Source organism: Triticum aestivum, chromosome 4D (assembly GCF_018294505.1).
Source record: "Triticum aestivum cultivar Chinese Spring chromosome 4D, IWGSC CS RefSeq v2.1, whole genome shotgun sequence".
Lineage (NCBI taxonomy): Eukaryota > Viridiplantae > Streptophyta > Magnoliopsida > Poales > Poaceae > Triticum > Triticum aestivum.
In genome coordinates, this window is record NC_057805.1 from 462,997,974 (window position 1) to 463,011,145 (window position 13,172).

Genomic DNA, 13,172 nt, shown 5'->3' on the forward strand with positions numbered 1-13,172 from the left:
ACAAAGCGAGGGACAGATCTGACGGTCTAATTGCAGCATCGGGCGGCCAGGGCTGGACCGGCCCAGCTGTTGGGCCGGTGCGCCGGCGCCTAGCGTCGCCCTATACCAAATGGAAAACGATAAGAATCCCGGCTGCTTTTTGGCTCCCTATCGGCTGCCTCTCCCGTGCGACATGTGCCCCCGTGGAGCCTACTTACTGCTCTCCTATTCCTATCTCAAGCCGTAGCCCCTCATCCACACGTTTTCTTGGTCGAGAGCATCAAGGGCACAAGGTCGTCCGGTGATGTTGCAAGCCACATCACCCTCTGCTGCGAGGGGGCGGCGACACTGCTGTGAAGGCCAACGGAGTTGTTGTGAGTGGCACCACTCCCCGCTGTGAGTGGCGGCGGCATTGATGCAAAGGCTGTCGGGGTTTCTCCGAGCAGCGCAATGGTGGTACCCCGGAGATGCTGAGACAGGTGATGGCCCCGCTATGAGCTAGTGTTGTGAGCGTGCCGCCGTGGTGCGAGCCGTTGCTGTCAGCGGGGACCTCCGGTGTTGCGAGGGCGCAACCGGTGCTACAGGAGAGACGTGCGATGAGGGGGTCCTGGGATATGCAGGAGCACGACGGACGAGCCTTTTTTTAGAAATGGAGGAGGACCCCCGGCCTCTGCATCTGGACGATGCATGCAGCCACTTTATTAATTATTCACACAAGACCTTACAAAGTCATACAACAGTAAGACTAAAGCCACCGTCTAGGCAACATCTGTCGCTACTCCTATCCAGTTGATGAAGGGATGCTGATAGTCTGAGCCTAATACCAAACAGACCTCGCAGCCAAACCTAACATCTAAGACCTGAGTTCCCAAGCAGGACGCCTGCCGGGTATGGGGCACCCATCAGTCCGGCGCACTCCTCAACCTGGACGCCTGCCGAGTATGAGGCCGCCGCAGCCACCTGCCACCAATCCATCTTTAGTGCTGTACTGCTACATGTACCTTGCCCGGTCTAGCTGCTGTCGACGCCACCACGACGCCAGACAACGCCACCATCCTGCGCTCGTCCATCATCACACGCCCACCGGCGAGACCCCGCTGCTCCATGCCGCTGAGACCCGCCGTTGTCGACGTGTCAGATACCATGCCGCTCCTCCTCTTGTCCCCTCCAGCCAACACTTGCTCCAAAAGATGCCCCCAGGAGGGAGAACGACATCGAAATGTCGCCATCGTCCGATCCGGTAGATCCAGATCTAGGGTTTCCCCCGGAACCTTCCGATCAGGTTGACGTGACCTGCAACGACGATGCCTCGAGAAGGGAACGACGTCCGAGACGTCGCCATCGTCCGCCATGACCGTAGTCAGGCGCGATTTTCACCGGAAGCCACGTCGTCCCGATCTCGCGGTTGGCTGGAACCGAGCGGTGCCCGCCGCCGATCCGGACACGCCACCGCCGTGCGACGCCCCCGATGAAGATCCTGATCGAGATCGAAGACGACCCCGACCGAAACCCCACCGCACCGCGCCACCTCCTCCTAGCCCAGTCGTCGCCGAATCCAGCCGTCCCCGCCTCCGGGAGACCAGCCGGACGAGGCACCCCTTGTCCCCGAACAGCCGACCCGCTCCGCCGCCATGAGGACCAGAGAAAGAAGGGAGTGCCCCGCCACCGCCCGCGTCGCACGGGTTTCGCCCGGCGGGCGCACTCCGGCGGCGGCGAGTGGAAGGAGACGTTGACAAGTGGGAGTCGCCGGCGGCCGATCTAGATCTCCCGAGACGCGCGCGCGGAGGCACGTCGCGGGAGCGGGGGTGCGTCCACGACGGACGAGCGTAGCACCGGCTTTTACAAAACTGAGAAATTAAGCTTCTCAGAATAACTCAGGAAGTAAGACAACAACGCATCCATCAGTATCATTTCTCCTTTAACAACGGCAGCTCAAAGCCAGGTAGACCAATACATTATTCCTATGTTACTTATCACTTGAAAAGCATTCACAGCACGGATGGTTCAAATCTTTGGAGGGGGAGGACAGACCGTGCAAATGCACGCGAAGTCATGCTCGCAACTAGCAACAGCATTGCTTCCCCATATTTTGTTGCAACGGTATTGGCACACCTCCAAATTACAATTCCCTTTGTACCGGAACGTTTCGCAGTCCTCCGCCGTCACCTTCACGGCCACGCCTGTGGATCGATCCCAGAGCAAATAACGAAGAGAAAATCAATATTAGAAGATCTGCTGCGAGGTTAACTTTACCATTATTTTATCGTATAGATGGAGGTACAAGAATTACTCCTGCATGGAACATAATTTGCTTGGAGGAGGAATGTACGTGCCTGAAGATAGAACCACAAGGGCAAGGACCAGGAAGAACAAGCAGCGAGTCCTCATCTTAGATTTGTTAGAAATTTTGGCTAGTGATCACCGCGCTAATGGCTCCTGAAGATGATCAGATGTCGGTGTGTGCTAACTAGATGGCTGGCTATGTCGGGTTTATGTAGGATGTTCTTGCTTATCTTGTCTGGAGATATTAATTATGCTATACTAAATGCAAAATTAATGAGAAGTTGGACCAAATTAATTTACCAAATTAAGAGCAGTCAAGGATTAGAGACGTTTCCCTAATGTAGGCATACACTTTATTAAAAAGCACCCTAGTTTTCGCATCGAACGAGGGGCATGTCTAATTTGAGGCTTAGCACTGTACCTTCACAACAATAAAAGTTCACTGAGCCGTGGATAACTGCCCTAGAACTATAATATCTTTGCACCCCTAAAAAAACTATAATATCTTTGTAAAGGGACCAATTATGCCTTGTAAGAGCATCTACAGCCGGACGCCCTAAATCGGCCTCAAACGGCCGGGCTGCCCGCCCGGTCGACCGATCATATTTTTTTGACCCAGACGGACGCCTCAAACAGACCTCAAACGCCCGGGCTGACGGGCACCCCTCACATCCAGCCATATATGGGGTGGATATGGGGTGGCCAGGGCACGCCCGAGCGTGTCCGCCTGACAAGCCCGGCCCACCACCGACCCCACGGCTGTCCCACAAAAAACCCCATCTGACTCATCGCTCTGAAATCCTAGCTCACTTACTTTCCTCTCTCTCGCTCCGTCCTCTCATCTCCCGCACCATTTCCGATTGAATCCAGCGCAATGTCGAGCTCCGGGAACCGCTCTGACTCATCGCTTTGAAGCACGCCATGTAGGCAGCTGGGCGGCAATGTTGTCGATGAGGGGTTGTAGTTGAGCTTTGGTGAGGGCGGTGAGGGATAAAGGGAGCCCAAGGTACGTGACCGGAAGACTGCCAAAGGAGCATACTCATCTCGCGACACCTATCGTGCCTTCTTCTTTGGGCGAGAGTTCGTGCCTTGTGCGGCGGAAATCTGGCAGTCGTGGGCCCCCCTTGAGGTGAAGATCTTCACTTGGCTTGCCGTTAGGAAACGACTATGGACCGCGGATCGGCTGGCGCGTCATGGCCTCCCAAACACCACGCAATGCCAACTATGTTGCCAGATCGACGAAGACACCATCCACATGCTCCTAGGCTGCTCGTTCTCCCGCTAGGTATGGTACCACTCCCTCCTGCCACTGCGCTTACACCGCGTCACTCCGACGGGAAGGCAAGAGCTTCAGGACTGGTGGACGTCTGTCGCGGCAAGCTCAAACCGAAGGGAAGTCAACACTGTTGTCGCCGCCACGCTCCCTTTTATTTGGCTTGAATGGAACAGTAAAGTTTTTGAGCACACGGCCTCGTCTGCGGCTAGCGTAATCACTAGGTTGAAAGCTGAAATCGAGCTCTGGAAGTCCGCTAGGGTAGACCGTGGGCACTCGTTTCAAGTGCACTAAATCTCTACTCCTAATAGAGCAGTTGGTGAATAGTCTTCATGGTTTTTTTTGCTGGTTTTTTTTCGTCACCTCCCCCACCCCACCGGTTTAGTTTCGCGTCACCCTCACACACAACAAAAAAATCTGAACGGATCAGAACTTTCCATTCTGGCGCAAGTTATTGAGGAATGTCTTTATGTGAAAGAATCAATCACGATCAATCTCTAAAGACCAAATCTAAATTAATTAACCTTATCTTAAATTGCTCGATCACATTAATTAGGAAACAAATAACTGAGTATTGTTGTCTACCGCTCCTAAAGACCAGTTGGTGTATAGTCTCCACGGTTTTTTTTTGCTGATTTTTTTTCGTCACCTCCCCCACCCCACCGTTTAGTTTCGCGTCACCCTTACACACAAAAAAAAAATTTGAACGGATTAGAACTTTCCATTCTAGCACAAGTTATTGAGGAATGTCTTTATGTGAAAGAATCAATCACGATCAATCTCTAAAGACCAAATCAAAATTAATTAACCTTACCTTAAATTGCTCGACCACATTAATTAGGAAACAAATAACTGAGTATTGTTGTCTGCCGCTCCTCCTCCACCAGTCCACAACGCACAATCTGGATGAACGCTGGGGCAAGAAGAGAACACACACGGCACGATCCGTCCTCCTCTCCCCCAGCCCTCCTCTACATGCTCCTCCTAGATCGTGTCCCCGTCAGCCAAGTCCACTCCTCGGCGTGGTCCATCTCAGCCGTGAAGGTGATCGCCATCAGCCAATAGCAGCCGCTAGAATCGTCGTCCGATGCGCACTAGGTATCCTACGCCGCCGCCGCCGCCGCAGGGGAACTCCTCGACCCGCCCAGCCTCCTGCCGCTCCGCCCCCTTCCGTTCCCGTCGCCGCAGTCACCCCCTCCATCTCCTGCCGGAGCCACTCCACTGCCACGAACATCCCGCGCGCGATGTACATGACCGGTACGGCGGCCCTGACGGGGAGCGAGAACCGCCACGGGACCGCGGCGGTGAGCCCCTCGATGAAGACCTGCGCGGAGAGCAGGAACACGTGCGGGGCTGCGGCGGCGATCCCCGTGGTGTCCCCGGACCGGAGGCCATCGAGGACGTAGAGCGCCGGGAGCGCGGCACCAACGAGGAACCCGCCCATGGTGTGCGCGGCGAGGAGGAGGCGCGCGAGGCCGAGGAAGACGGGCAAGGACGGGTTGGGCTTCTCAGGGCGCTTGCGGGAAGGCCAGCGTGGCCAGGAGAAGGTAGGGGAGGAGCAGGACGGCGAAGGCGATCTCCAAGAGCGGCACGGTGGTCGAGAAGGCCAGCACGGCCTTGGCGCCCTGCGTGTTGAGATGCTTGCATGTTTCATGACATGTACCTGAAGGTCAAGGTAACATGTTCAAGAACAAGAGGGTCCTCATGGAGAGTATCCACAAGTCCAAGGCTGAGAAGGCAAGAGAGAAGACCCTCTCTGACCAGTTTGAGGCCAAGCGTGCCAAGAGCAAGGCTAGCTAGCAGGGAAAGGAATATTGCGAGGAGGCAGGAGAGATTGGCTCAGGTAAGATGATTTTCACTTGAGCCCTGTCTATTTCCTCACATAGTTAGATTTGTGCTGCATTATATTGGTACTGAAATACATAATGCGTGCACATGTCTCCTGTTGGATGTTTCAGAGATGCTTATGCAGGGTTTCTTTAATCTTTTTGGTTCATGGTACCAGCTAATGAAATTTACGTGCTCTGATGATGAATTCGTGCCATGTCGAGTTGGATTGGCGGTGGCGTATTTTTCCTCTTGTAGTCAAATTAGTGAGATGCTTCGTTCTCTTCTTTATGTGAACCTACATGTATGACCAGTGTAATTAGGTGCAGTAGTTTTGGTCAATGTCAAAGCAGAAGAGAGCTACATGTATGACAGTATTGAATCACGGCGAGAGAGTAATGTAGCTTCGTCCCTCCCTGATACCGTGCAATCATGTCTAATGTCTTTCATTAAATCTCCGCGGAGGTGCCGGCCGGCCGGTACATATGTCAGTGCATCATCTATCTCACACTCTCAGTCACAGCTATCTAATTGGGGTATATTCATCTCCAATTACAGCCTCATACTTTTTTGGACATTCATTTACAGCCCGATCTACTTGGATGTGCGGACCTGGGAGTTGGAACAATTCACCAAGAGAAGCCAGTTCGTGTATAACAGAATGGGTGAGGAGTAAAGGCGTGTCATATTCCATATTTTCATTCAGATTTCAGAGAACGCGACAGTAATTTTTGATATTTTGCTCTACAGGTGGAATTTATCATGAGATCCTACCCAAATCCGAGTACTTCTCCAAGGCACTGTACACCTTCCATTTCGCCCAAAACGATCTCTCTGTGGGCTACTTCACCAATAAGACTACCAAACAGATTGAGGCCTATGACCCCGATCCTAAGGAGCGGTTCACTGTGGCAATGCAGGTACAATTCAAACTAATTTGCTGACAATCTCGCTCACAACCAAGGAAAATTTAGTTCTTGACACAATTAACATTACATGATCTGTGCTGGCTATACTTTATTCATGCTTGCTTCGAAGTCTTGGTTCATGGAAAGAATTTATAATTTTATCTCTGTACTACACATGTAATATAACTTGTACAAGAAGAATAAGAAGCTTGTCAAGTTTTATCTCTGTACTAGACATGTAATATACCTTGCAGTAGAAGAGTACTAGACATGTACATTCTAAGGCTGAGCCAGCCTTAGATTACTTGTAGAAGAAGCTTGTCAATTTCCTATCAACGAATTTGCCAGGCTGGTCTCATAACTGAGCCAGTTCTACAATGCTCAATATCTTGTTGCTTTTCTCTCTGAATCCTCGGGTATGAGGCCCAAGCTTTGCTAAATTAGCAATCCTGCATATGCATCCACTTGCAAGTTGCAAATTGAGGCAAGGATATTCATTGTCAAACAAACACTACTATGCTGCTAATAACAAAAATTAAATTGCATTAGGATGCATGAACTACTTATTTTCATCTTTGATAAGGAAGTTTGGAGATATATATTTATATGTGTCGACCTTTTCCTTCTTTCAGTGAAAAATCATGCATGTGGCCTTCATGTTATATTACTGTTACACCTTTCATACACAGATAGGCTGTGAACTGAACAAGTCAAGTTTTAAAAGTTCCAACAATTTCTGACCTTAAAATTTTAATGCAGTTTGTTTAGCACTAAATGCCAGAGACTGAAAATCATGAGAGGATCTAATGCATCCGTCTGCAGTTTTTATCAGTAGAGTCGAACTCTACTTGTATTTGTGTTTCCTACCATGATTGGTTACATTCGCTGATTCCTTTGGTTTACCGAGAAATTTTTGAAACACGGCCATCTAAGTACTTTTACTCATGCATCAAGTGGTCGAATCAAGCATGCTGTCAACAGTAGTGTGGTAATGGTTCTTTGGTTGATACGATTGTGATTAAACATAATACACACTGAAGTTCAGTACTAGCTCTAAGGTGAGTAGTTGAATTACTGATAATGGAGGTAATTAAGTGGTTAGCTAAAATGATAAGGATTTGATGTATTCAGTCCAGTCATGTGTCTAATTTCCTGAAAGTTGTTAGTCTGTCGGATGCATTTATTTTCCTAGATGCCCCGAGAAGAGGTAGTAGTGGTGGTGCGGGCGCGCCGTGGGCGAGGTGGGCTCCAGGTGTTGCGGCGGGGGCGGCTGCCCCATCGATGGCAGCGCGATGCCCCCTGCCGTCGGGCCCATGCCGCCGGACATTGGCGGTGACCGGAGACTGTCGCGACGATTGTTGGTCGGTTGCGGAGCTTGCAACACGAGCTGGTAGCGCCAGCGTTGGCAAGAGAGTGAGGTGTCCCCGGTGCAGTAGGCGGGGGAAAGCTTAAGGCGACCGGTGCCCGCCGGTCCTCATCGCTGCACGTCGAGGTCAAGTCTGAGGCTGCGAGCTGATGCATCCACAGACATCATCGTCGATTGCATCCTCAACCTCCGGACGCCGCTTCCGTAAACTGCTTCGTCAACCTCAGCCGTGACCCTTCCTCCCGGTCGCCGTGTTTAATATCCTACTCGTCGGCCGCCGATCTCGAGCACCACGAGCGAAGGTGGATGCCCTGACAGCCGATCACCAAGGTGAGCTCCAATTTTTGTTGATGTGCAGTTTGTTGGTCGGACGCCACCTAAACGGTGAAGTTCTACCCAGTATGAACTGTTTGTTGTGAGCTCTGTAGTGTTGTGTCCTTTAAAAGTGGGCATGTTAGGCTTGTTGTAGACAGTGCTATGCTTGTTGCTAGCAATTGATTGCTAAATGTGCTATGATTGTTACAGACAGTGGGAATGGTAACTATTAACGAATTTTGATTCAGTTGGTTAGTTACTATAAGCAAGAACACGTTATAAGCGCCAAAATGCTAGAGAGAAAAGTTCAAGAGCCAAGAACACAACAAGGTCGTTGACTTGGTTAGCCTCTTTGATGTAATAAATTGGTGTTGGTGGGTCCATGTGGCTGGAGAACCCTTTTTCTCCAAAACGTCGGCACTGTCGTGCTCGTCGTACATGCCGGCATGGTGGTGCTCAACTTATGGGAGTAGGTTGGCAACCACCGCCTCTTGTTTCATCTAAATAATCACATTTTGCTGATATTTTTCTTCTGATTGATTATTGATTCAATTTGCACAGAGCTATTCTGGAGGGAATAGTACAAGCTAACTCTAAATCATTTCTTAGCTGGTCAATCATCTCTACTATTAAAGGCGACCTCCGGCACCCCGACCCCATTGGCACGCGGTAAAAAAATCGCTAGATCCCGCACGCACGAGAAACCCGGAAAATCAGCCCACGCTCCCACCCCATCGTCGCTAAAAAAAAAAGAATAAACTGCCGCCCACAAACACGTCCCGCCCCCACCTCTCCCCAACCCCTCGCTCCCGATCTCGTCTCTCTCCTGCCAAAAATCGTCGCGGACACAGAGAGGAAGGAGCGCAGCGGAGGCGCCGAGGAAGAGGGGGTCGCCTCGCTCGCTTCTGCTGATGACGATCATGCCCACCGCCAACCCTCACCGCCGTCGCTGCCGCGGCGGATGCGGCGAGCCCCAAGCCGCTGGGACACCGGACGCGGCCACCCCGCCGTCGACGCTGCCGTAGGGACAGGAAGAGCAGGGCTGCGGGCGCCAATGCCGGCGCTGGCGGGGCCTGCGAGGAGAGCGCCCGCCCTGAACCCGACCCCCACCCCCGGCGAGCTCCGGTTCCGCCTCCCTGTAATCTGCTCCTCGGTCCTAACGCCATGGCTTATTGCAGGTGGAGGTGGAGTACGCGCCGGAGAAGCCCGACCTCAGTGCCGACGACCCCTCCTGCTTGGCGCCTTCGCGGCCGTCTTTGAGAAATTCGGGGATGGAGGATCCCGTGTGCGTGGGCGTGAACCACCAGCACGCGGCGCCGATCGATGGACGCGGAGCCGTCCCGGGCGGCCCTGTACAACCCCAAGACCAACTACACCTCGCCGAGGCCGCGGTTCCTCCATTACAAGCCCGACCCCCTAGGCGCTGGCGTCAGGCGCCTCGAGGACGGCTTCGCCTCCGCCTCCGAGAGCAGCGACGAAACCGACGCCACTGCCACCACGGAGGACGACCTCACGTACGGAGGAGGAACAAGAGCAACCACAGCAAAATCACCTGCCAGGGGAGCAGTCAGCTCTCGCCGCTCCATATGAGGCCGCTGAGGCTTCCGTCCTGGCGCCAGAGCCCGCGGCGGTTCGCCGCGCGGCCCCCTCTGCTGTCATCGGAGGTTGCTGCGGTGAAGCCAGAGCCGGCTCGCGTCTCTACACCGGAGCCTAGGGCGACTCCTCCGCGAGCTCGTGCACTGACACCGGAGCCAGAGCTTGGGGTGCGGGCTGTTAGAATTAATGGGCTAGGCCCATAGCAATTTCTGAAATCTCAAAGCCCATGTGTAAAAATGGCAAGTGGTGGTGCTAAGTTTAGTCCTACCTTGGAAGTTGAAGAAGAGTTGGACCTCTTTATATAGTGGGTTCTCTCCACCACTTTAAGTGGTGTGTGAGAAGAGAAAGGGAAAACCACATGCGCTCGCTCGCTCGCCTGGCCGGGCCGGGCCGGGGCGAGGCGAGGCGAGGCGTACATGTGCGTGAATGGTCCGCCGAAATCCGGTCCGTCTCCTTGCAGGAGCGCAGCTTCCTTTTGCCGTTTTATTTTTATGTCTTGGCAGACAAGTTTTTGATTTCTTGTCCGGTAAGTATACGAATTAGAAACCGAGTCGGTTTGGGATTGTGGTCGCGACACAATACCGCCTCTGGTCCTAATATATATACAGCTACCGGCTGCGGCCAGAGACACACCGAAGCCTCATCTCACAACTTGCGCCGCCATCGTAGTCTACTCCATCCCAAACGACGGCGTGCATCGGCGCGTGGGAGAGCAGGTCTCCGGAACCGTTCGTCTTTGCGATCCTGCACCGGGAGAGGACGAATTAGGTTTTTGGGAAGCGCTGTGCGCGACTGCTCAAATTCGTCATCACGGGTCGTCTTCCGTCCAAGTCGGGCGGTGCTACTCATCGTCGTATTCATCGCCGTCAGCAGCAGATCGTCGCCAACATCGTCATCAACACTGTCGCACCCATAATAGCTAACGATCAGTACGTCCAACATCCTCTGTTCATGTCTGTTTCTACAGCTATTGTTACGTGTTTGCTGCTGTTATGCATGTCTTGCTGTTCTTCTAGTTTGCTAGATTATTGCATGCTAGTATCTCTTCTAGTCATGAATTATTTACTGGAATTAATCATGAACTTGCCTAATATTCCAACACGAGCTCCAGCGAAGAAGGGATCCGCGTTGAGGTTCCTGCTTCCCCTTGCTTTCGTTCTGTTCATGTCTGCTGCTTCCGTGTGCGTGCTGCTGCAGAGCCGGAAGGTGATGTTGTGGTGGAAGAAGAACCAGTTGATGATGCTGGAGTGGGAGAAAAATCTGATGCATCAGACTACTACGACATGGTAGTAGATGAGCTTGATGTTGTAATGTCAGAAGAAACTCCTGGTAGTGCCGGTGCCTTGGAGGAGCAGTTGAATATCCAGGATGCAGTTTCTGAAGCAAGCAATGCTGGCTTGATTGCAGAATCAGAGGGTGTTGCTGCAGTGGTAGAAGAATCTGATGCATCAGACTACTCCAAGGCAGTAGATGAGCTTGATGTTGGAGCATCAGAAGCAGCTCCAGGTAGCAGCAATGGCGAAGAGATCAGTGAGGATTTGGACACCCCATCTCAACCTGCTGAGCAGCGTGAACAGGATGTTGAGAGTGGTGAGCCCGAGAACAATCACGGCAGTGGCAAGGAGGGCCAGGAGCCGTATCTTGGTCTTGAGTCGGATTCGAGCGTGTCGATCGCCAGGCTACCTGGACAGAATCTCAAAGCCTGCAGCAGCAGCAGGTGTTGCCATTATCGTGGTTATTCTTTCAGCCGGCATTGCTGCCCTCTCCATGAGGAAATGGCAAGATCAGCTTAGATGTATTTTGTACGTGCAGGTTTGATGCATGATTTCAGCTGCATGTAGGTTTCGGTTTGTGTCCAAGACAAGTATATGTATACCAAATTACCAATATTGATTACCTTTTTTTTCAAATGGTTCCTGCTGAGGGCATGACAAGTGTGTGTGTATAAATTAGTATCATGTTGCCTGCACATTGAATTTATAACTCTTTTTTCTAAATAATGTGTCATATTTTGATTCCTGTCAAAATGGCCATTGCTATTTGCTTTCTAGACATCTTGTATGTTCCTTATGCTGATAATAATTTTATTTTTCTCAGGATTTGATTATGCTCTTCAAGGGTACATTAAGAGCATGTAAACTTCTCTGATAATCAAAGTGCCACATAGACTAATTTATTTTGGTACTGTACTGTCTTTTATGCATTCGTCAGAGCTATTCCATAATTTTGTCCCCAATTATACCTTTTTACACTTTTATATGTGTAGCTTCTTTTAATTTTTTAAGACATTAATTTTTGTTTCTGAAGTCTTCATGTGTGCAGAATTACTTCTGCGGTGAGCCGGCATTTGGTGAGCTTGACGAGTACTTCCTGAAGGTTGATGTCCGCTTCCGCTGGGTCACTGATCAAGGCCACATCTATGTGGGAAGCTGATTTTTTTGTTAGATTGGCCATGAGACACTTGGATAGGAGAAACGAAACGGGAAGAGCATGAGAGATAGTGTTGAGAACCTAAATAGTGCACACACACACACACACACACACACACACACACACACACACACACACACATTTACATATTTCGTGTGATGGTAGTATGTCGTCGTAGTTTTCGTGTTGGTTGTGCTACTTACTGTTCATGTCAGTCATAACTTATCACATCGCTCTCAGTTTTCAGGCATGCTTGGAGCTTTGACATGCAACTATACAAAATCAGAAAGAATATCTAAGGCTCAAGGTAATCTTGGAACTTTAAGGTGATCAATTCATATGATTTTTGGGCTGTAAGAGATTAAACTAACTATTGCAGACATCATGGCTCTAAATTATTAGTTTGTATTTGACCATGATGAAGGCAAGGTGCACGTAGAGCTTCTTTCTATTCTCAAGGAGGTCAGGAGTTCCTTTTAAGGAGGAAGAGGACAACCTTGAACTCAAGCTGCCCCTGCACAGAGAAGTGCTTTAACAGAAAATGCTCCTCCCAGTCATTTGGCGGATACAGAAATAACTTTTAATGAGAGTGACCTAAAGGTCAGTTGTTTTGAATTAAATATACCTCGTTTGCAGGTCTTTTTCTTTGGGTTTGGGAATGGTATATGCTGTAAAATGGGAGTCTATTTTTTCAGAATTTTTTTGTTATTTTGTTTTTATACTCATCGGAGTTCATGTTTCTTTCCAGTTAGTTGTGAGGTACTTCTTAAGTTTCCATTCAACTAATTGACCACCAAAAAAGAGATCAAAATAATATTTTTTTGATAGTATCATCAATGAAAATACAAGATTTTGAAGAGGGCCTTGCTCACGGCAGTGTGAAAAAAGGTGAAGGGAAAGGAAGGGTAATTAAAGAGAAAGAAATGATGTAAGGGGGGATAGGTTAAAGAGATACAATGATATCCTAGGAAGAAAGACGTGGGAGAGATATCGATTTGTTAGAATTGAAATCATGTCTTGTCATTTTGACGCACATTTTACTTAGAACAACTATTTGATTATATATTTTTTGTTGATCCGTGGCAACGCACGGGCATTCAGCTAGTGTAATTAGAAAGCAAAAATAAGCTACCAAAATGATATAGCTTGGTAGAGAAGTTTGGAATATTAACCTCCTGGTTTAGTTACCCAGGCA

At 50.3% G+C, this 13,172-nt stretch overlaps 2 pseudogenes; one reads left to right on the top strand and one right to left on the bottom strand.

Moving 5' to 3' along the window:
• Positions 1-4,443: 4,443 nt before the first annotated feature.
• Positions 4,444-9,117, bottom strand: LOC123097073 (uncharacterized; annotated as a pseudogene).
• Positions 8,531-12,562, top strand: LOC123097074 (nucleolar and coiled-body phosphoprotein 1-like; annotated as a pseudogene).
• The last annotated feature ends 610 nt before the right edge of the window (positions 12,563-13,172 follow it).